This window comes from Acomys russatus, chromosome 8, assembly GCF_903995435.1.
Source record: "Acomys russatus chromosome 8, mAcoRus1.1, whole genome shotgun sequence".
Lineage (NCBI taxonomy): Eukaryota > Metazoa > Chordata > Mammalia > Rodentia > Muridae > Acomys > Acomys russatus.
In genome coordinates, this window is record NC_067144.1 from 53647074 (window position 1) to 53672595 (window position 25522).

Consider the following 25522-nt stretch of genomic DNA (forward strand, 5'->3'; position numbering starts at 1 on the left):
ATAATCTGTACACAGGCCATGAGAAATGCTAGCTTTACTATAGTAGTTAGACTTCTTACATTAAATTGTATCTAGTTGACAAATTATTAGAAAAATTACAAAAATAAATTCGAGAATAACCAGTAGAGGGTTGCCAGAGTAATGCAGACCACTGTAGCCTGAAAGGCATGTACATTTCTTTCCCCGTTCTAGACTTTCAATGTCTTGAAGCAGACTAGACTTTAAGGCAGGAAGAAAAACTTTCTGCTTGGTCCAGCTTTCTCTCTTAAGTCACATTTATATATTACTACTATTATACATTTCGGTAATTTACTATTACAATTCACTTGGATTTCTAGTATATTTGTCAACAAATGACTATCGTCATCTTTGCTTGCCTGTCTTGCAAAGTATCACAGGCTATCTGAAGTATATTTTAGTGTAGTATTCAGCGGCATCATTTTTTCTTTCATGGAATATCAGCAATCTTTACTTGAAAACTGAATTTGAAATGTTTTCCTGTTTTTTAATTCTATTCAGTTCCTTTCATAACTGAAATCAAGCAGAAAGGGAAGTTGAGTCCAAACAATAAACGTTGTCAACAATTGGATAGAGGTGACCTTGAATGTCTCTTACATATCAAGCAATGGGATTGGGAGTTTGAAAATGTAAATATAATTTTTGTAACTAGTACAATCTTTTCTATATTAAACCAGTGGGAGGGGAGGATACAGAGTGCTTTCTGTATTTAATCAAGTTCTCCAATGTCTACGGATGTGATCGAGGGAACACCTAATACATTTTCATTTAAACCCAAATGTTGTGGTGGCATAAGGGATTAGTCAAGAATACCCAGAAGCCAATTTTCTTTCTAAAGAAATAATAATGGTGATGAATATTGTTATTGTAATGATTTATTTCATCAACGTTCTAAGTATTTTATGAACTAGAGCTATAGCTTGGTATAATTTCATTATAATTTCAAAAGCTATATTTTTCCCTGTGGAAAGACAATGATTTCTACTTCAAGTTTAAAGATGATATTAATAATACATTTTTCTATGCATTGGACAAAAGAAAAGTTAAGGCAGAGTGTACACAGAAGCCAGATTATGCCATAGTATGAGCCGTTTATTTGAGATACTTTAGAATTGGTCAGGTTAAATACCACTTAATCCACTCACTGGTGGATAGCAGTACCCGATAAAAGCATTGAAATTCCATAGATAAACAGAGAAATATATGCATCCATAAGATAAGGTATAGTCTGTGGAAACATACTCCTACGAATCCTAATGGAAAAAGAAAACATGTAACTACACGTTCTGAATGTTTCCATCTCTTCATTGATTTGTCACTTTTTCTCTCCCTCTCCATCGTCCATGAGAGACACAGAAAGACATGCTGCACTACTATTTTCGAGATTATGAGAATCATGCTAGAGAAATCAGTCTGGGACTGGGGTATTGCTGACTGTCAGAATGGGTGTCACGTGTGTTTAAAGGGCCCTGAGTTCAATTTCCAATACAGAGATGCAGGAAAAGGCAGAAGTGAAGATAAAGGAGAAGAAAAAAATGGAAGAGAAAGGGAGGCAGAAAAGAAGAGGAGGAGAAAAAGAAGGTGGAAGAAGCACTAATGAAAGAAAGAAAGGAAGGCAGGCAGGCAGATCATCCAGTCTCCCAAAATTTTTTAGATCACAAAGATTCAAATAACCTATTCCTTTTTTAAGAAGAAAGCAAATACAAAAAGTGTAATATTTCTAATTTTATGAATTATGCATAACAGCAAGTCACTTTTTCCCTGTGAACAACAGAATTAGTAGTATAATAACAATATATTGCTGCTCTTGATCAAGCATCTAAACTCTTCTAGAATATTCTTAAATACATCTTTATTAATATTATGATCAAGCTTCCTAAGCTGTTATACTATATATATTGCTATCTAGCTAGTCATGCTTTTTTTGTAAAATCAGATTTGAAACTCTATTGAGTAGCTGCCAAATACTAAAAAATGACTTATTATGTATGCAACTATCATTATCAATATGCAGTAACCTACTTTCTTCAAATTACAGAATTAAGTTATAGAGGAAACTGATTCAGTCTTTTTTTTAATGAATTAAATCATGTTTAAAGAGTCCAAAAGCATCATACATATGGAATTAATAAAGAAAACTTTCTCATTCATTCAAAACTACTTATTAAAGTACAATAACAAAAATGCTTGTTCCAAGGATTATATGAGTGTCTAATTTTATTATTAAAAAGTTGCCAAATCAAAGATTCTTAATATCAACATGCAGCTATAAGAATGTGGGTTGTATCCAAAGTTTACTCTTAAAATGGAAGCCTCTGTATGAGATTATTTTTTTATTTTAATTTTATTAATTTATTCAGATTACAACTAAATTGTTATCACATCACTTGTATCCTCCTATTCGTCCCTCCCTCCCATTTTCACCCTATTCCTCTCCCCTAGGTCTATGACAGAGAGGGACCTCCTCCCCCACTATATGGTCATAGGCTATCAAGTCTCATCTTGGTGTCCTGCTTATTCTTTCTTTGAGTGTCATCAGGCCTCTCAACCAAGGGAAGGTGGTCAAATATGGAGCACCAGAGTTCATGTCAGAGTCAGTCCCCACTCTCCACGTAACTGTGGAGAATGTCCTGTCCATTGGGTATGGGATTATTAAATATGGAGCCTGTCATATGTTGTAATTTTCTTCTCTTACAAACTAAGCTTAGCCAATCATAACTTCAGTTGGAAGCTAGAAAAAGAACATCATTTTGGACATTTAAAACATTATTATGTTCCTTAAAATATATATTTTTTAATTGGGCTGAAGAATTGGTTCAACAGCTAAGAATACTGGTAATTCTTTCCAGGACTCAAGTTCAGTTCCTAACATCGACATAGTGGCTCACAGGCATCTATATTCAAGTTCCATGGGATCTGACACTCACAGGGACTGTACATTAATGTGATATGTGTTAATGCAGACAAAAGACCTATTATAGAAGTGAAATGAAATAAATGCATCTGTAAAAATAAAATTAAAATTGCCTTCTTAAAGGTAGCATATTTAGTCATATTTAAAAAATACAAACATAAGTACTTTTCACAAAATGCTTAAACATATATTGACTAATCTTGGAAACTTTTATCTGTATCTTTAACATGCCTACCAGGTTTTTCAAGTGTTTAAGTTAACTAGCATTTAAAGTATCCCCCATTGTCTGCCATGCATAGCCCCTCTTTTAAAAAATGGGAAATAGTTTTTCTTAGCAGAAAAATGACCATTTGATGAGGAAAATAAACTTTTTGGTGCGTTACTGTACAAAATCTGTAGTCTACTTTTATGGCCTTGTTATGCCTAAGTAAATAATAGGTTGCTAACTATTAGCAAACTTCTTTTGGAGCTGTTTGCCACTTTAGTGTGCTTATATTCTAAGAGGAGTTAATACTAGCTGTCAACTGAGATTGTTTAAGACTGTGTGATGGTTAATGTTAATTTTCTACTTGAATAGATTGAGAGTTACCATGGGTACCTATCTGTGGATGTGTCTATGAGGGTGCTTCTAAAAAGAGTAAAAGATGAGGGTAGACCACCCCACTTCAGATATCGGTCAGATTATTTCATGAGCTACAGTTCTGGAGAGATATAAAAAAAAAAACCCATTGTTCTCTGGGTTTGTGGACACAGCATCAGCAGACGCTTCATAATCCAGACATCATGTCTTTCTGGTCATGATGGATTGAAACTGCTAAAATGAACCTTTCTTCCTTAAGTTTTTTTCTTGTTATATTCTTATCATAACTGTGAGAAAAGTAACCAGTAAAAACTGCACCAATAAAAATGAACATCAAACTACTGTACTCAGGACAAATATACCTAGGTTTCCAAAATGGTAAACTCTGCTATAGACAAGCACTAATTTGCTCTTGGGAATTTTTTTGAAAATATTTTTATTATGTTTCTTTTTTAACTATACATTTATATTATTACACATGAGTAAAATAAACTACTTGCAGCAAGAAGAACCACAAGACAATCAGGAATTATATTTTTTAAAAATAGGTCTTGTGTGATGTATCATCCCTTAAGGCTTTTACCTGGCAACCATGGTTATCTAAGTAAGATCCCTTGAGTTCACATACATGTTAAGCCAGGATTGCACACACTCACGATCCTATCACTGGGAGGCAGAGATAGTGGGATCCCTGAGGCTTTCCGGTCTAGCTCCGTTGTTGAATACAATGGGATATTTATCTTATGTCAAAGGAGATGGTCAATGTTTCTAAGGATACTACCCAAAGTTGTTTCCTAGGCTCTACAAGCACATTCAGACCCAGGTACTGATACACATACATGCAGTGACAATTAGAGAAATACAATGACTTCAATACGCTAAATGATGATATTTGAGCCATTAATAATGATAGCTTAGTTGAAGGCCCAGAGAACACTAAATCTCATAATTGAACTTGAAATGATAAATAAATTCTGAGGTTCAATCCAGCTAATTGTAGAAATGCATTAGCACACCCCTGACAAAACAGGTGTAAAAATTAGGGTGTCTTCAATGACATTCCCGCAAATGAAGCCTTAAAAAGGATTCCACAGGACTCGAACATGGAAACAGAAAAGAGTTTGCACAAAATTATTATTATTCAGCATCAGATTTTGCAGGAAATACAACTCCATTTGAGCTAATTAGAATAAAAACTGGCCATGTATTACAGAAAACTATAAAATGATGACAGTATGAAGACTTTATCAACTAGAGTGAAATAGAAGACGGGGGTCTTCTTCCTCGTGGTGACAAGTGAGGCCTCCTCTTTGCTTTTTTTTATAGTCTCCCTTTTCTAAGAACATTTTCTTCCCTTCTTTCTAAGACATATTTTATCTGGTAAAATGCCCACCGTGTGTTTCAAAACCTAAAGTGTACGCATCTAAAACAGATAATTTGATTGGCTAACGGGCTTCCTGTTTGTCAGTGATTGACTAGTGATTGAACATAAAAGGAAAGGGTGCCTATAGTACCTCAGTATTACAGACAGGTATGTATTTTAGAGTTTGTGTTAGAAAAGGAATGAAGGGGTCTAGAGAAAAAGCTCAGGTGGTAAGCAATCCCAATGCTGTGAGGAATGGAGCCAGCAGGATCAACTGGTCTTCAAGGCTACCAGACTCGCTCCAGGTTCATGAAGAGATCCTATCTCGAGAGAACAAGGTGAAAAATGACAGAACAAGATGCTTGCATTTATATAACCATTTGTGGATGTATATACACATATATCAGACTATACATTCAAACAATGCACACATACGTATTATTAACTTAGTAAAAGAAAAAAAGAAAAGAATGTATGAATTGGGTATTTTCAAAGGAAAAATAGTGACAATTCTGCATTTTGTTATAAAGGTAATTTTGCAATATCATTTAATGCATTAGTGGAGCTATAGTCCTCATGTTAATGAGTCAAGCTATTTTCTGGTGTTAAAAAATAATTTACTACTTGAAGTAGGCAGGCTTGTTTTATACTAATAACATTCTTAAACTTTTGGCTTTCTGGATCAAGTATTCCTTCATTACTTTAAACTTGGAAGTCAACTATCCTTATTTTAAAAATGCTTCCATTATTACAAGAGTCTCATTTGTCTTTTCATAAGTAGATTTAAAAGTTAGATTTATCATGACAAGACACAAAAATATATGGGTTAATTTAACAGATACACTCGAGCTCCTACACCTCCATTAGCCTTTTCCTATATCCACATGAACAAAAACCCATTAGTATTCTAGTCGTTTTTATGTTCAAATAATTCATATCTTCTGAAAATTTCTGACACTAGAGATGTCTCAATTCCAATCAAGAAATGGTTAAAGATTCTTGAGAATTCTAATATTTAATCTCATAGTACTCACCCCAAAAGATACACAGAATATGAATTATCCTCAAAGGTCAAGTAGATAACCGCCTGTATCAGGAAGTATGCTAACAAGACAAGAGCCTAAGTAAATATTGGTATATTTTCACAAGTTGTGGAGGAGTTAATTAACACAAACTAAGCCAAGAATCTAAACATTCCATGTAGGGATAAAGTTAAGAACAAAACCCTATTGATGAATAGGGTTCTGTAATTATTGGAATGGATGTATAGAAGGAAAAATAATATAACGCACAAGGTTAAAACATCTAATGAGCATAACATAGACTTTCTTTCTTTTTAATGGTCTGTGACTCTTCAATATTATCCCTAGTTGTTACTGTCTTGGCAGAGACAAAGCAAACATCTCGATGATGAAATAATACATTTCCTTTCCTCAATCTATGTCTCTCCATAGTAGCAACATTTGAAAACGCCGGTATACAATAGAAAAAAAATAAAAGTGTGCAAATATAGAGAGAACCACAGAGAATATTAGAACTGTTCATTGGCTAATAACTTTAGAACATTTTTTCCTAATTGTTGAATGACAAAAGAGCATTTAAATCACAGAATTTAGGCATTAAGAAATAATGCGAACAGGGTAACTTGCTTATCTATTTGCTTATACTTTTAAGGCCCCACAGTAAATCTAAGCTTGTTACTATAGACTGTTGAGATAGGCAAAAAAATCAGACCTTCCATTGCAGACATTTCTAGAATGTTGATGCCATTGTATGAATTTCTTTCATGCTTCTAAGCTGAAAACCTCATATATTTTTATGCAAATTGACGTGACAGCATTTCAGGAGCATTGTGGCTCCCTCTGTGTAATGCATGTGACAATTTTTAATAGAAAAAGAAAGTAGTACACATAGTTCACATGGATAGAAAGTTGGCAAATCTTGTTCTGGGAACTTAGTCCACTGATGATTCAAAAGTGGAGCAAGATCACAGATGTTTGGTCTCTGATAAGAACAAGGTGCCCGTTATAATTTGCCTGTGGTGACCTTTTAAATAATGTCAAGTCCCAAAGATCTGCCACCATCTGGACGGTTGTTGGCTCTAAAACATGGCATAGAGAGGAAAGCAGAGTTATTTTAAACAGTGAAAACTGATATTAATTTTTCATAGTCATTTGTTGTGTCCCTGATTTAGCCCCATTACTCTCTCAATGTGGTTCCAAATTTTCTGGGTCATAATAAACATAGACTTTTACAGTTACTCTCTACAAAACCAAATTACAGAAAACATAAGGAGAATAAGCCTCTCTATTTTCTAGCCAATAATTCTTTCTAGGAAAGAATTCTGTCTATGGAATGAATATAGCATATCATGTAAAATAGAAATTGACAAGATTAATTTTCTGCAATACCTAGAACACATTGTTCAAACACATGAGCATAAAGAAATGTCTTACAGCTGGGAAGTTGTGGAACACACCTTCCATCCCAGTACTACAGACACAGAGGCAGGTGGATCTCTGTGAGTCCCAGGCTAGCCTGGTCTACAAAGTGAGTCCAGGACAGCCAAGGTTACACAGAAAAATCTTGTTTTGGAAAACCACCACCACCACCACCGCCGCCGTCGCCGCCGCCGCCGCCGCCGCCGCCACCGCCGCCGCCGCCGCCACCACCACCACCACCACCACCACAACAACAAAGAAATGGCATACACATAATAAGACCAGCCAACAATACTGTTCTCAGTTCAGAACGAGCTGTAGATCATCTTGTTTTACAACTGAGTATGAGTTCCTTCATTTCTTTGGGTTGTTTGTTTTCAGTTTTATTTATTTATTTTTAATAGAATGGTAGTTCTATGCACAATACAATAAGGAATATAGAGGTCTCGTGAGCCTGACTAAAATTTCAGCCCTCCGTAGATAAATTCACATTGTGTTCTTGATGCACCTCACTATCTCAGTCCTAAACACAAAGCAACAAGAGGCAAGACATCCACAGCTCTCCCCATCATAACCTAGTTACATCCTCATACTTTCTTGCAGACCAACACTTTTTTTCACTTTGTGCATTGACAATCCATTGGAGATTCCTCCAATAATTTTTTCTGCCTTTTGTAAGTAATCAATGAGATCACCTCAAAAATATTCATTTATAAGCAGGGTGGTGGTAATGCAGACCTACAATCCCAACACTTGGTAGGCAAGGAGACAGATGCCTGAGTTCAGGATTAGCCTTGTGTCTGCTAAGCAAATACCAGAACAGCCAAGGCCACATAAAGAAATTCTGTCTTGAAAGATAAATATCTATATTCATATATATCTGAATATAATATTGTTACTACTTTTATGTTCCTAAATACACACAGTTGGGCTTTAAAGTGGGTTATAAAATTTCAGAAATATAGTCTATAACTGAATCAGACTAGTTCTTCAAAGTATAGTGACTACTCAGTTAGTGAAATCTGTGTAATTTAAAAATGTAGGCTCTAGAAATAAAGTGTTTATATGATTAACATATCATATCTCAACATACTAATTTCATTTCCCATGTGCTAGACTTAGTACTAGGATCTCCTTGTTGGCTTTGGTCCTTTGACCAACATCCTTCTCTATACCTAAATGTAGAATTCATTGTTTTTGGGACAGACTGCCACAACAAGAGAAACAGACTTCAAAAGATTTATTCAACAAAAATAGTTAAAGAAAAGCATACCTGTGCTCTAGAGATAATTATGGACACTATATTTGTCTCTATGCCACTGAGCATAGAGAGGGCTGAGAATAATGTTAAGATAAAAACGTGATGTTTTTAGTAAGAGTGAACATAAAATCCATAACTGTCCCTTTAAAGAGGAAAAGAGATAGTTTATTCTTTTGACACTGAAGTCAAATATGAGTCACCATGGCCTAGGAACACATAACTAGGTTACTCTAAGTCTCAGATTCCTTGGCAGAAGCAGTCTCATGAATGATTTTTAGTAACATAAAAATAAAGTCATAATCAAGGCATAGTTTCCAAGTACACTAGTATAAGCCTTGGTAGATAGGTTAAACCAAATGGCCGTATTTCAACTCCATTGGCCTCATAACATAACAAAAAGATATGAAGTCAGAAAAAGATTAATAAGGAAATTGGGAGTAACCAGAATGTAAAATCGCTATCTATAAAGTAGCTAAGTAAAAAAATTTAATAAGTCTAAAATAAATGATTTCTTCAAAGAAGTAATTCTTTATAGACATCAGAGGTCTGTTTACAAAGTTGGGATATCAAGAATAAATATAGTTTTCTTCAGCATCGTTCCACAAATATAGACATTAAGAGTGTCTGGGAAAAGTCATTCTCTAAGTCAGTACATTTGTGATTTGTACCTTACATTTTTTTTTTTCACAATTAAAATTACTGCCAATTTGGCTATTCTGCATGTCAACCTTTAGTGGCCACCAATCTGCCGGGTCTCATTGGTGCAAAGAAAGAATAGAAAAAAAAAATTTGAGTAGTTATTGGGAATTGATAGATCTCTAAACAGACAACCTATGGTGTTAAAAAGAGAAGTTAAGTATGGGGATAGGGGAAGCATTTATTTTTTTGTGAAGGTGACCAGGAAAACAGCATCTAAAAATAAATGACATTCGCCATTATGAAAGTCAGTAGCTACTGAGTTAGAGTTTGGATTTAAACTTAAGCTTATTGTGTAAGATTTGATAAGCATTGATGACTTAGATGAGGATTGTGATTAAATTAGCATATTATGGAAATAATTTGGGTCTAAGAAAGAACATGAATTCAAAGTGACCTCATAATAAAAAGGAAGGACAGCTAATTAGCATCTTATTGAATATGTATGTATGTACGAATGTATGTATGTATGTATATATATGTATATATATATTTTTTTTATGAGTATGGATGTTTTGCCTATATATATGTCTGGGCACCACCTGCATGTCTGATGCCCCCGAGTGAGCCCAAATCCTTTGGAAGAGAATTTCTTTGAAAATGCTGAGGCATCTTTCCAGCAAACTCCTACTGAGCAGTTATGAATAGTAAACTCATAGAATTAATTAGCTTAGTGGCAGTGGGAAAGAACGGAACAGAAAGTGGGCACCAATTAGCTATAATATCAAAGTTTTCTGTATTGAAGTTTGATGCTAAGGATGCTAATTTATTAGCTGTCTGTATTCCATCCCCCTAAAATTAGGCTGTAAATTAAAATTATGCAGTTTTGATGGAGGTGAAGCTCCATTTGAGACAGATGTGAGACTAGCGTAAGTAGCAAGAATCAGTGAAGAACTGAAACCAACATTCCAGTGTTGCTTATGAAGGCAGAATCATTAACCTCATTAGCTAGTTTGCTTTGAGCTGGTATTGTGTATTTTAGCTACCTGTTGACATTTAGTGTAGGTTTCTTAAAATTTCCTGACTTCTATCCATAGGTGTTGTCATAGTGTCTTCTTTCTCAGTATAAGCAAACATTACAGCAAGTGCGTCCCATTTTCTCAGATAAGATGGTATTATTCTTAGTTAATAGCAAACAATGAGAAAAAACAACTAATCTCAAACATATGGTTTTTATGGACTCATGGTCCTTCTTCCTAATCTAACAAGGCATAGCATATTCTGGCAGGTTGCACTGGAAAATTAAACATAGGAAATCATCTTTAATTTTATGATATCACATATTGGCTCTTCAAAGATTTTCAGCACAATCTTACTATTATAACCTCTCTGAAATCCCAAGTCATTACAATAATGCATCATTGTATCATATTGCAAAAAGAACAAACAGTAAACCCTCCATATTTAGGTAAGCTGTCAGGAGTCTAACCACAGTATTAAGTTTGTAGACAATTAAGACATGATTGAATTTCACAGTTGACTAGAATCTGAAGACAAAAATTAATGAAGGTTAATATCAAGACTTGTTAGACAGAGTAACAGCCTCCGAGGAAGCTTTTATACGCATGTTGCTTAATGACGGAGATTTAGATAAATGTGTCTTCAGGTGACCATCATTTTCTGAATAATAAGCTCACACAAACCCAACTGGAATGGATCAGGCATTCAATGTGGCTTCCTGAAGAAGCCTACAGACTCAAGTAAACACATGTAGGAGTGGTGATACACAGTAAAGCATTTTTGTGCATATTAGGAAAAACAAACAAATTTTAATATAAAACACAATACAGTAAGCAAATAAAACAACATTGTTTATTGTTCTGTAATCGTGTTACATGTAATTATTTGTATTTGTATCATTGGTGGTACAGTAAAGTTGTTCACACTGATATCACTATAAAAATGTGGTTAATATATTATACACAATATAATGCATTGGAAAAGCTATGATAACACTAGGCAAAAATAGTTTTCTACTGCTTTCTGATGTCTTGGAATTCCAGTCCACTGTTGCCTAAAATGCCCTTTTAAGACCACAATTATATTTGCATCCCCAGAAATCATAAATGCCATTTTACACAAAGTAAAATACATTTGTCATATGTGACTGAATTATTTAAAGATCGCAAGATTTTGTATTTTTGTCACTTGTGTGTACCTAATGCAATCAGAAATGTCCTAATGACCTTTGAGTAGGAGACAAACAGGAGTCTGATGCAGAAGAGAAAGATGGCTGCAGCAGAAATGCAATGGGATGGTTCTGGATGTTACAAGAGGCAATGAATAAACTCTTCCTGTAGTCCATGGACAGAATCTTTCATCCTAATTCACGTATGTTAGCCACACACTTACTTGGTACTTATAACATTCAGAAATACAAGAAAATATGTGTGGTTTATTTCAAGCTACAGGTTCTGTGACAACTCCTTAGAAACATCAGTGGGAACTACCACATATATGATAGCTGGTTATGGAGTATTATTGTAAAAAAATACCAAAGTAGATTTAAGATGAGGGATTTAGTAATAGAAAAAGAATGAAAGAAAAACTTATAAAACGCATGAAAAAATATGTGCATTGTTTTGCTCAAAATATTAGTACAAATTTATTTGTTAATTACTCTGGTAATGAGAAATCATTTAAGCAGGAAAAACTTTCTATATACTTAGAATAACCATTCAGAAACTGTGAAGCTACCTCCTGGAATTTACACTTTGCCTATTGAATATATATTTTATATACAATTCATTGAAAGTATTGACTTTGGCCTGGTTAATCTTAGCAGGTGAATTTAAAAAAAAAGTCCAGTTATGTATTTGTTAGCATGAATTCCTTCACATACCGAGTTTTTTTAAAGGCCTAGCTATGTGCAACCTTCTAAATCAGGTTCTGTGGGAGAAGGAGGGAAGGGAGTCTCCAGAGATCGCTGGCCATCAACCTAGATTTAGGTTCAGTGAGAGACCCTGTCTCAAAAGAGTAAGGTGCACAGTGACTGAACTTAATTTTAACATCTATGCCCTCCTCAGGCATCTATGAATGCATATCCAAGCGCCCACACACATGCGCACACACGTGCACACATACACTCATACACAGATTCATGCACAGACATACAGAAAGAAGTAAACCAATCAAAAATCTCTTATAAATTCAATAAGTTCATCGTGTTCAAAACTCATGATTAAAATCATCCCCACTATGATTATAAGGCTATTACTACCCTCCAGAAATTTTCCTTTCCATCTCTGGACTTCCATGTCAATTTGGGCTTCAAAAATTTAATTTTTTTTTAGTCAAATAGCTCAGTAGTGATGTTCTGCAGCAGCAATTACAAATTAATAAACAAGTTTTAAGCATTTAAAAAATCTAATGTTACTATTTTGTGATTTTTCAAGTGTTATTTAAAGAAGATTTGCCCCAAAATGCCTTTATTTATTTATTTTTTTGCAGATTTCCTTTTATGGCAACACAGTAGAACATTTTATAGGTTGGTAGGAAGTGAGAAAGAACACTACATTTTACATGATATATTTTCACCCTTGTTTGAATAAAAATTGGGTTGTCCTTTTAAATCTAATAATGCTATACTCATTTAGTTAAAAAGCTGTAGGTATGCTGCTTCATTTCTTGTATGCTTAGGTTATAAATTTACATAGGAATGATGATGATGACACCATATTTATGAGAGAACTATGTGCCCAAAATGATGTCATTTAAAAATTCAAAAATGATAGTAATGTTAACCATTTCTCAAATTGACCTTCTTTATTTTATATTTCCATTATTTTAATATGTGTGTAAATCTTTATGACAAAGAATGTGAAAAGAAAAAAATTATTTCATATTAAGATTTGTAAATGAAATATTTTCATCATTCAATTTTGTTTTAAATTTTAAGTAGTGAAAAAAGCTACTTTTATGCACGTATTATTTTAAGAAAATTTCCTTTTTGATATATACCTATACACTTTAATATAGAGTATTTTTAAAATCCTTTAAGAAAGGAATTGAACAAGGTTTCCTTGGTCATCATAATAAGAATTTTGTCTAATTATATTAACAAATATTTAATTGGAATGATGCTAAATCCTTCCCACATTTATTTTCTTTCTGTATATATAATTTTTAACTTTAAAGAATGGCCTGTAATATGTATAGCAGTTATATTTAGCTCATAATGAATATTCATAAGAATACATATCATTAATAATCTCAGTATTTGGGGCTTTCTATTTCTGAAGTTTCCTTATATATAGGATTAACAATTTGAACAGTCATATTCTTTGGATTTTCTACCTTAATTTAGAGAGAATATATTTTAAGATTATTTATTGTCAGTTTATTTTTAATTTAAAACACATATTAAATAAGATTATATATGATGTGCTTTCACAAATTCCAACAGTAATATCCCAAATAATGAATAGATATTCAAACAGTGATGTGCTTGTAGTAAAATTAAAATTCCATCTCATTTAATTTACTGCTTCAAAATTATTAATGTAAAGTTCAGAAAAGGCGAGAATGTAGCAAACATACAGTCACATTGATGAGAGTAAGATTACAAAAATACACACATTTTGATTCAACCATAATCAGTTAAAGTTTTCACTTGCCCTAATTGTCTATGTGGGATGTGTTAACTCATCTAGTATATTTATTTAAAAGGTGCATTATAAAAATTCTAAGTATTCTATTCTGGGATTTATACACAATTGTGGAAGTGACATTTATACATTACTTTCTTAGACAGCATGATCTTCTTTCCTTCCTTCCTTCTTTCCTTTCTTCCTTCCTTCCCACATTTTATTTCTTGTTGAGGTAAGAATCTCTCTCTCTCTCTCTCTCTCTCTCTCTCACACACACACACACACACACACACACACACACACACACACACACACACACACACACACACACACACACACACACACATACACCCAGAGAGAGGGAGGGAGAGAGAGAGAGAGAGCACTTATTCTCAGACTTATTCTCAGACTTGGTTTTCATGGATTCATATAACCACAATGAAAAATACTGAATAGAAATTTTAGATACAAAGGACACAGTCAACAACTTTAGTGCAATGTATTTTATTGTTATCTAATTTTACCATTTGCATTTTGTTACCTTCTTATTATGCCTGATTTATTCATTTATTTATGTCAATGAGATACATCAGGGTTTTGTTGTTGAGTGGCTGATTGGTGGTTTTGGTTATTTTTGTTGTTGTTTTGGTTTGGGTGTGTGTGTTTATTTGTTTGTTTGTTTTCAAGACAGTCTCCCTATGTAGCTCTGGCTGTCCTGAAGTTCACTATTTAGACCAACCTGGCTTTGAACTTCAGCCTCCCAGAGATGGCCGACCGCTACTTTACAAGTGTTGAGATTAAAGTCATGCGCCACTACACTGGCTCATGTGTTAAGTTTTAATGATTGACTTGTCAACTTGGCAGAATCTAGACTTTCTTGGAAGACAACCCTCTGGCTAGGCTTGTAAGAGATTAATCAGGTGGAGGTTGAAAGTCCAGTCCAGAAGTAGGGAGCCTGTTCCCTGGACAGCTATAGAATAAAAAGTAGAAAGCCATCTGCACATGTGCACTAGTGGCTCCTGTTTCCTGTATGTGACTATCCAGCCTCCTGTTGGTGCCTGCAGGCCTTCACTGTCTCCTGCCATGACACTTCTGCCATCATGAACTATACTGTATCTTTTTGAAAGATTGACTTAAAAATAGATTTTCTTCATGAAGTTCTCTTTGTCAGGGTATGGTATTACTGCTCTGAGGAACTAAGTAAGGAAAAGTTCCATTACTCTTTGTAGCTTTAGGAATTTGTGGGGGGGGGGCGGTGAGAAATTTAGCTTTTATCTTATGTTTGTATGTAACCAAACCAAATATGTGACTAAAGTATAGCACTGCCTGGGATATTAGACTTGATATAGTATTGACATTCAGCAAGATTGGACATTATCACATTCGACTTACCACATCTGGCTAACTTTATTTTTAAAGTCACTTAAAGCTAACAAATAACTTGGCTTTGAAAAACTACTAATAAGATTCCAAATTTTTTGTAAATTATGAACTTGGAAGTCTTTTCTTGTCATCTTCATTAATTATATACAGTTTTATTGCTGCTGAATGTTAAGTGATATTAACATAATAAACTACCCTATATTTAGTCTTGCTATGCCCTCATTTTTATTCATGGTTATGATAGAACATCTGCTTGGCTGACATTTTAAAGGTGCATTGACTGAAATAGGCTAACAAATGTTATTCAAAAATACATATAACTGAAATTAATAAATCTCCAAATGTATAACAACAACAAAAGGTGATATTTACATCATTAAATAAACTTCCAAAGTGATATACATATAATTCACAATTAACGATATTTATATGACAAGTACACATTTTAGCCAATCACAGAAATGAATACATGGCACAATACATTATTACAGAAGAAAATGTGTATTACAAGGTGCAATAAGAACTTACCAAATAAATAAAGGATAATGGTGCTTCTGGACAGTATAACTCACTTAAATTCCACTTTTCTATAAAAAGACACAATTTGTCCACACATAAAAATTCATTTTGTAGTCTCCATCTTTCTTTCTTCTTTATTTTCTTGTTTTGGCATTCGAGAGAGGATTTTACTTAGTATCTCAGGCTGGATTTGAACTCACTGTGTAGCCCATGCTATTCTTAACTCACAGCAATCTCCTGCCTCCATTTCCTGATTTCCAGACCTATCAGCATCTGCCACTATGCTCAGCTAATGCCACATTTTATCAAAGTATGTTAAATGTAGACACAGACTTAGGACAGCACTGACAGACTTGTGACGTGGTTTTTGCTTGCTAGTACACTGTCATATGGATTTAATTCTAGATGCTTTTATCTGCACAGACATAAGATGGATTTTCAAACTAGATTTTATGCTGTATTTTTCAGACCAAAAGATGCATTTTTTTTTTGCCCAGAAGTGGGACAGGAGGAATTGGGGTGTGCTTTATGGTCTGATTGCTGATTTTGCTGTTTTTCTTGTTTTACTGCTGTAAAAAATGCGTGTGCCTTATTATCCGAAAAATAGAGCAAGTTCCAAGGTTCTGTATTCCAGAGCATTCTAAAGTGTGAGGAAGAGTAAGCTGGGAATTGATTTTGAGTTTTGGGGGCCAAGTTCACAAATTTTAGGGTTTTTTTGGAGACAATTGTTTATAAATATTGCAACACATAGTCATCAACAACATACTTCCTGTCAGAAGGAGCTTTCTGAGGTTCTCATAGATAACGAAGGTAACAGGTTTGGATTCAAAAGTATCCCAATGAAATGGTGCAATACTGACAAAATATGATGCTAGAGGGAAGTATAGCATCCTACAGACAGAGCACAGATTGTTACATATATGAAAAATCACATAGATCCACTGCTAGACATGTGTTGCCACACTTCTTACAAGTGATTCCTGAATTAGAAAGACATCACGCTGCAGATTTCTGAATCTCTTGACCAACGCCAGCCTTCTCCCATTATCAGAGCCTTAGCTTTTATTGGGTGTTATGGCTTCCCCAGTTAGCAGACTCTATAAAGGACAGAAATGCCAGTGTTCCCATGCCCAGAATTTCCCCTAATCCATACAATTACATTACATTAATGAAAAGGTAGGGAGTATGTATGTTAAGTGCACTAACAAATGGAGTTTTGCCGTGAATCAAGGAAATGTCAAAAACCGAAGAACAGCTTCTTCTCTGCAAAACTGAGCAGGGGCAACACACGGCACTCACAGGCCTGTGGCTACCAATAGCTGTCTAGTTGGACTCAGAGCCCACTCAACAGGAGGAGAGTCATACCTTTCACTTGAACTCTAGCCAGATCCTTTGGTCTAGAAGGTTCATGGACCTTAGAAAACAATCTACTACAGCCTCTCTGCTAGACCTGCATAATTTTTTACTGTATCACAGATAGTCCCCATATCCCCGCAGATAGGAGTGGCTACTGCCTTTTATCAAAGAAGCCTCTCTTTGCAACAAAGGGAGCTCAACCAAGAAAACATAACTAGTCACAATATAGAAATCAACAGATTATGGGGAGTCCAACTCTAACAAATCACACTTCCCGTCTCCTGCATTTATGATTCAGGGAACATTGCAGAAGAGAGCAAAGAAATTTTGTAAGAGCACGAATACCCGGAAGTCGGCTGTGAAACACTCTGTCATAGAAATGGCTGCATTAACAAAACTAGAAAAATGGTAATATCTTTGGACATGTTAACATGGAAAGGGGGGGGGGACTTTCTAACTCCAAAATAAAACACTACAGGCCACTGTTGAGTACTAGAAAAAGGATCATTAGCTTTTTACAGGGTCCCCTGTTGGCTGTCCAATGTAGGATGGCCAGATATGAAAACCACCAACAAAAATGGATTGAGTAAGTTGTATATGTATATGTGTGCATAGAATATGTAACAAGAGTAATAAAAGAAAAATGCCTATCAACTAGAGGGGGAGCGCGAGATGGGTTTGAAGGATGGTAGCTGAGCAGGGCTTCTGGGAGGAAGAGGAGCAGGGCAGCAATGTAATTCTATACAACTAAAACATGTTTAATTTTGCCATGATTGAGATTGATTTACACTCAGAATTTTAGACACACCAAGATAGGAAAGATGTGTTCTTTAAGTCTGTCAAATACAAATAGCCAAAACACTAAGAATGTAACATTTATATAATTCCTGATTGTTTCATGGTTCTTCTTGCTATAGGTAATCTATGTATATATGTGTAATAATATAAATGCATATGAAAGCAATAAAAAATTAATCAGAAAACTAAAAATTAAAAGTAATGTGTTTGAATGGTTTAGATTTTAAAATAAGGTGCTAAAAAAATCAGCAGGTGTCAACATTGGGCACAAAGGAACATAGAAAATAATCACGATAACCATGAAATGAAGAGTCCTAATGTCCAAAGCAATACTGGTCTCTCCTAAGAATGACAAATATGTTATCCTATCTTAAGAATGTTTCATAAAAAAGAGAAAACCTGAGTTTTCCATAACTCCTTCTACTGATCCCAGAAAGAGCAGAAATATGTAATATATTAAAACAGCTTGCATGATGCTTACTATTCTCCGCAATCATGTGTAGCTTTGAGTGGATTATCTATTTCCTTCTCTGTACTACCTAGGGGGGAGGGAAGTTACACTGAACTTGTTCAGCGTAGTCTCTCATTTTGAACTTTCATTACAATATTGAGTTTTACCCATCATTTTTATGTCTTTAGTCTTAAATAGAAACTATAGCTTTCATGTCTTTATGTTACTGGAATGCCACACAAACAGTTATAACTAGAAAAACTTGAGCTCTTTGGTCACTGTTGATAGTGGCTAGCATCAACATAAATCATATGATAGCTTAATCTTTGGTCACATTACTCTCTCTTGGGCATCATGTTTAGTCACATTACTCCATACTGGGTATTTCACCAATAACCCTATGGCAATTTTGAATGTTCGACTCTCAAAACTATAAGAAACATGTTAGTAAATAAAAATATATTCAAAAAGTAATAAATCCTTCCAGGTTTTACATATGTAAACTTTAGATGTATAAACATTAATGTCTAATAAACTTTAGTAAGAGCTTAAAGTACATTTCACAGTGATGCATTTGTATTAATTTACATAGGAAAATGTATGAATTTGTACCAGTATTGAAACAGAAAGTCAGAAAATAAAGGAATTTGGGAGCAGATAGAATTAAAGGGACAATTTATCCACAAAAAGTTTTCTTCCTGACACAGAGTAAAGGTCTATATGATCTATAATCTTCTTCACTTATCTGTCACTGTATCTCGGAGTAGGGTCTGCAGGCTAGCTGAGCAGGTTTGGACTGCACTCCATCTCAACTAAATTAGCATTACACTTTCTCAAGTTCCCTTAGTGATTCAGATAAATGCTACTTGAAGAAGCACATTAATAAATCCCTAAATACAATAGGTTGGTGTGCATTTTGTACCCACATCATGCCAAAAATCAGAAGGGCATCTTACAGGAATGCAGAAAATATTCTTTTCTGTTGTTTTAATCAGTAGAGAATCCACATGTGGACCATGAGGTACCTAGATCCTTGACTCATCTCAGTGAATATTGGGGTTGAAGGAGGTCTAGAGAACTGTAAAAACACATAAATCTATTTGAAGGAATGAAGGGTTTCCACATAAGAAAGGGCTAAAGGTCCTGTCAACCTGCAAGCAGTAATGGAGGCTGAAGCTGCAGTGATCAAAGTGGATAAGATTCTGAAAAGCAGAGTGCTCATAATGTCATCGTCAGGGAGCTGTCCTCACTGGAGAAACATGCCTGCCCTCTATTTTGATAAGTGGAAATTCAGTGTCTACCGTCCAGACAGGAAACCACCTGTTTGCTCTTATCATGAGCTTTCCTCCGAGCAAGATTCAGGTTCTAACTGTCAGACCTGAATCTGGCCCAAGTGAGAGGACTGTGCAGGCAGAGAGTCAAGCTCTCCTTAAACTCTCTTGCCACATCAGCCACCTTTCCTCTTTATCTCTCCAGTCTGGCTCTCCACATTATATATTTGCTGCCTGGCAGCAGTGTCAAATTATTTAGCTAGACTTTGTGCAAACTTGCTCCTTCTGCCCACTGCGGTGGATGTTTTCTTGATGCTTTTTGCTTATCTGATCGCTGCCTGACAACTGCCTGACCGGCCCCAGCTTATCAGCAGCTCACATTCCCTCAGGTCACCTCCGCTCCTGCTGCTGAGTGACCCAGGGTTATTAGTTAGAAGGAACTCTTTGGACTTTGAAGCACGGACTTCAGTTTTTGAAAGGAAGTATTTCTTTATATAATAGTAAATCTTGTCAGTGAGTGGCTATGGAACTATAAATAGATTCCAGAAGGTTATGTGGCTATATGTCCTAGTATATGTTAAAATCTGTGGGAATACATAAAGAATCTGAGAAGCGTTAAAACATTCTTGGTTGAAATGGTGGGAGACCTTCCAGGGAACAGTAGTCAGTTGTCAGAGACATAACACTGAGAAGATACAAAAATTTCCCATCTAACATTGTATCTTTTCTGTTTGACTTATGAGTCAACATTTCCCAGTTATATTTTATATCTAAGACTAAAACAAAAAGGGTCAGAGTGAAATCTATTCTGTTATATTTTTTTCTCAATTATTTCTAAACATTTAGGATATGATTTTACTTTGTCATTTATTCCACAGTTTAGCATTGTTCAATGTTGTTTACCAAAGTAATATTTATTTTGATCTTTTTATCATATAAGAAAAATATGGATTGACAATCCTACATAGGCATCTGCAATATAAGGTACTTAAACAACAGAACATTTATAAAATTGAATTTATAGGCAAATCAAGAAATATAGTTCAGAATGGTATAAAAAAAAAGAGAAAAGGGAGAAACAAAGGAGATTCGCACTTACTGGACATGTTATTGTATTTGTGCTTTAAAATATTAGATCTCTAAACAACCCAGGTTAATGTTAGGACAGAAAGTTCTCTCTGAAAACTGACAGCTGAGCTGAGGACAACACCCATACAGCTCTCTGAATGTAGAGAGGTCAAACTGGTGCATGCATGAAGCTTTCACCCCCACATCCTTGTCTTTTGGATTGAGAACGTACTCTGCAGGCTACAATCTAGCCTCCCTGCAGGACGTGCTGGGACAATGGTGGTGCAGAACTTGTAGGAGTTGCCAACCAATGTTTGGCTTCTCATTTGTGACTGTAAATAAATGTAAAAAGTTTTAGAATGTTGGAGGGAAGGATCAGTGAATCTCACTACAGTGTATATTTTCAAAGGAAGCAAATACTAGCTCTATATGGTAAAAATCTGTAGCCTTGGCTGTCCTAGACTCACTTTGTAGACCATACTGACCTCAAACTCCCAGTCATCAGCCTACCTCTGCCTCCCAAGTGCTGGGATTAGAGACATGCGCCACTGTGACTGGCTATGGCCTCTTCTACAAAGGAGTCCAGGACAGCCAAGGCTTCACAGAAAAACCCTTTCTTCAAAAGAGCGAGAGAGACAGACAGACAGACAGACCGACAGACAGACAGAGGGAAACAGAGAGAGACAGACAGACACAGAGACAGACAGACAGACAGACAGACAGACAGACAGACAGACAGAGAGAGAGAGAGATACACACACACACACACATAGAGAGAGAGAGAGAGAGAGAGAGAGAGAGAGAGACAGAGAGAGAGAGAGAGAGAGAGAGAGAGAGAGACAGAGAGAGACAGAGAGAGACAGAGAGACAGAGTGAGAGAGAGACTGAGAAACTGTATTATACAGTCTCTTCTCACTGTAATTATGTAGCAGTGATAGGTAGAAGGAAGAAGATTGTTTTTGGCTTTGGCTGTTGTATGATAGAGGATTTTTCACTCATGATCACTTGCTTCACCGGTTTGTTCAGTTACAAGGCAGTATATATACTAATGGAAATATTTAGCAGAATGAAGTTCTCACTTCCCATCTGAGATCCTAATACCCCTTTGAATAGTGTGAACTGAATAACACGACTTCCTCTTATTAGGCCTACAGGATTAAAGTTGAACCACTTCCCAGTAGCTATAGGTGTAGTCTATTCATTTAACACAGAGGCATTCAATAGCTAAAGTTTAACAGAAGAAACAAGAAAAAAATGTCTATTTTATGTAGAAGGCATAGCTGTGTGCACAGCACATGAATGTTCGAAATCTATCTGTGGAATAAAAAGCTCATATAGTGGCTATCTAGAGTATATCAGAAGACTCTGGTGGTTGAGGTAACTGAAATAGGTGGGAATATAGGATGAGAAAAACTACTGTTGGACTATCGAACTCACCACAGCTATAATCACATGCATATGTTCATGAGGCCACACTACTCCATGAGAAGTTTCTGGCATATGATGACTAGGGAAGGTGACCAGGTATCATTTTCTTCAGTGGTGTAGCCATTTGTAGGTTGCCCATCCTTCAGTAGACCATTCCACACCATGCTCATTCAAGGAATCATAATTGAACTGCTTCATAAGTCACAAAGTTAACAAAGAGATATGAAAGTAGAAAGGAGCCTTATTGAGGAAAAGAGGTACAGGGAGAGGAAAAAGATGATAAGAAGAGAAATGGAGGTGAACATAACTAAAATACATTAGATACACTAATACAATTATCAAAGAATAAATTCAATACAATTAAATAAAAAGAAACCCTGAACTAGAGTTACTGGTGAGAAAAACACAGACAGTCATTTGCACTTTCACCTTAAACTAATTTTAGAAGTACAGAAAACTTGCAATAATAGCATGTATGCATCCCACACCGATATTTTAGAAAGCCACATTGAACATAAATATGTTAAAGTGACTGAACCCAGAAAGTTACACCGACTAGACATTATTAATTAAAAATTTCATTTAATTTCCCAAGTTTTCCCACATGTGCCATTTGTCTAGAATCCCATACTCATGTAACTATTTCTCCTAGTCTTATTATCCTAGGAAAAGTTGACTCCCTAGAACAATTGGTCAATGTCTGTAGATATTATGGGTTGTTGCAACTGGTGGTTGTAACTGGTATAGGTTGAATAATGGCTGATTGTCTGTCAAAAGTCATACTGTGCCAAGGAGTGTGCCGTGCAGAAAAGAGTGATTTGTTGCACTGTGCCAGTATCGTGAGTTAGAAAACTGAGTTGAGTTCACAGGATATGCACATAGGTGTGAAAGACATGCAGCCAAGTTTAAGAGAATGCTTATTTGTCGAGGATAAGAATATAGAGCTGACTTGTCGGAAGAGTATACCTCAGCAACGAGTGGACGTGACAATGTATTGGGAAGACATCTTAGGAAAGAGTTTGAGTATAGACCTATCAGGTTTAACCTTCTTTGAATAATGAGTTAATGTACACAATAACAGCAGTTGTACTGTAGTTGTGTGGTCTTTCTCTGGAGTGATGGTGAAACATCATTCTCTTTGCTATCTTTGTGATGCATCTTCACATGCTATAGAATCCAAATGGAAATATCCCTTTCTCATCTTGTGCTAATGGTGCCCTGCAGCACCAATAGCAACAGCCTAGACAATGCATTCCTGCTAAAATACAGTCATTGTACTTGCAGGAAAGCCTCCGTTACTGACCTTCCCCCATGCATCTTTCAAATCGAGTACTCCAGACTCACATTAAGTCTGAAATTACATTCAATTTTCCTTGCTGGAGAAGTAGGATTGATTTCTGAGCCTGCAGTCAAGAGCCCAGACTCATACGGTGGGGTCAAGACCTGAGGTTTACCAGAAAAAGACAGACACCATTGTAACTCAACATTAGGCCATTCACTATGGCTTCAATTTGTAGCATGGATAGGAGGGGAAAACTGTGGTAGGACCGGAGGCTGCAAGAATAAATATGCTAGGATGGTTTTGACAAAACACAATGAATTCTGTGTTTGAACCACGATCGAGGAAGACAGGGAAATACAGAATATGATTGTGGAGACATAATTGACAAATGTCTATGATTTGGAGATTGTTTGTACTCTATGGCAAGGGAGAAGTGAAAGGGATGAGGGGAAAGCTGGTAACGTTGGAAACAATAAGATAAATAGAATAATGGTTCTACCACAGTGCAGCAATGCTATGATCTAGACTGAGGCATGATGGTGTTACATTTCCAAAAGTGAGAATTTGGGGATACCTATTTTGATCCTTCTTAGAAATTCTATATCTAAGAAATCAGCAAGCATCTCCTTAATATTACTATTGTTTTGATTATTATCAATGTGAATTTATGGTCTAAGAATAGTAATAACACATACAATGCTAATTTCAATCATAAATACATAAATTATTGAAACATTAGAGAATTTTAAGTATTTGTATCAAAAAGCCATAAATATATATGGAAAAAGTTACCAATGCAAACCATCAGATTTTTAATCAAATTCTGGGTATTTATAATATCTTATCATCTTAAGTAATAGGCCAGTGAATATCTCAGTATACTTTAATGTACTAATAATATGAGCAATCACAAATTTAATTTGTTAGATTAACCAGGTTAGATAAGTAAAAAATACCATTTTCTGGTTTTGAGCCTTTGTACTATTCTTGTATTAAACAAATCATGTACTTAATTTGCTAAAATATAATATATTTTCTTTAACATTAATTTCTTCCTTTTATTATATTTCTCTCTCATTATCACAATGGTGAAGCTATTAATGAATAGAAAAATATCTTAAAAACCACTCAACTAAGATCAAATATTTTCCCAAATTATTAGTCACTCATATTAGTAATTTCATTATTTTATAGACAAATTAAAACAAATCCTTAGGTTGAGGTAAAGTCATTATAGCAAAAATTTATTTTATATGAGTCTCAGAGAGATTTTCTTTTTGTTTTATGATTGTTTTGTATTGAGTATATCATTCTAAGGAGAGAACAGTAGCTCTTGAATTTATAACCAAGGAGAATATTGTTCTGATTATATAAAATATTAAATAATAGATATTAATTCTTTTTGTCTCTCGGTTTCATTTAACAAAATGGATTTTTATTTGTGATTTTTTTCTTGGAACTTATAATTTTTCATTTTCTTTTTCCATCATAACAAATCTCCATGACTCTATAAAGTTCCTCCTTTTAAAAGAAGCAAGTCAAAATCAGCATGGGCAACAAAGGTAGTAATAATTTTTATTCTTTCTTCCATTCTTCTTTTCACTGGATCTGAGGTGATAAAGAGTCATGGCAGGGACTCTGGAACATTTGCTGACTTCGTGTTGGTCTGGAAGTGGAGAAGTGTGGACAAGAAAGAGCTAGGGAAAGGTGTAACTTCCAAAGCTATCCCAATAGGGGTCTACTCTCTTATATTTGGCCTTATGTTCAAATGGTCTGCCCAGCATGAGCTCGGCAGTACATCAAACACTGCATATGTTGCTGACCTCTCATTACACTCACAACTCAATAGCATCACTACCCAATGAACTTTTGTGGGGAGGCATCTGATAATGTAAACCACGATAATGGCTTAAGACCTGTACCAAAAGTTCATAACAAAACAAAGTTGTTATAGAACATGAAGTACCATGCCCAAGTTCATGCCCTCATTTCCTATAACCATGCATGCACTTGACTTAGGCAAACAGTGGCTGTCAGCTGATTGACATTTACCACTAAACTGCCTAAGCCCGGCAGAATACTTAGACACCCAGCAAGCCACTTT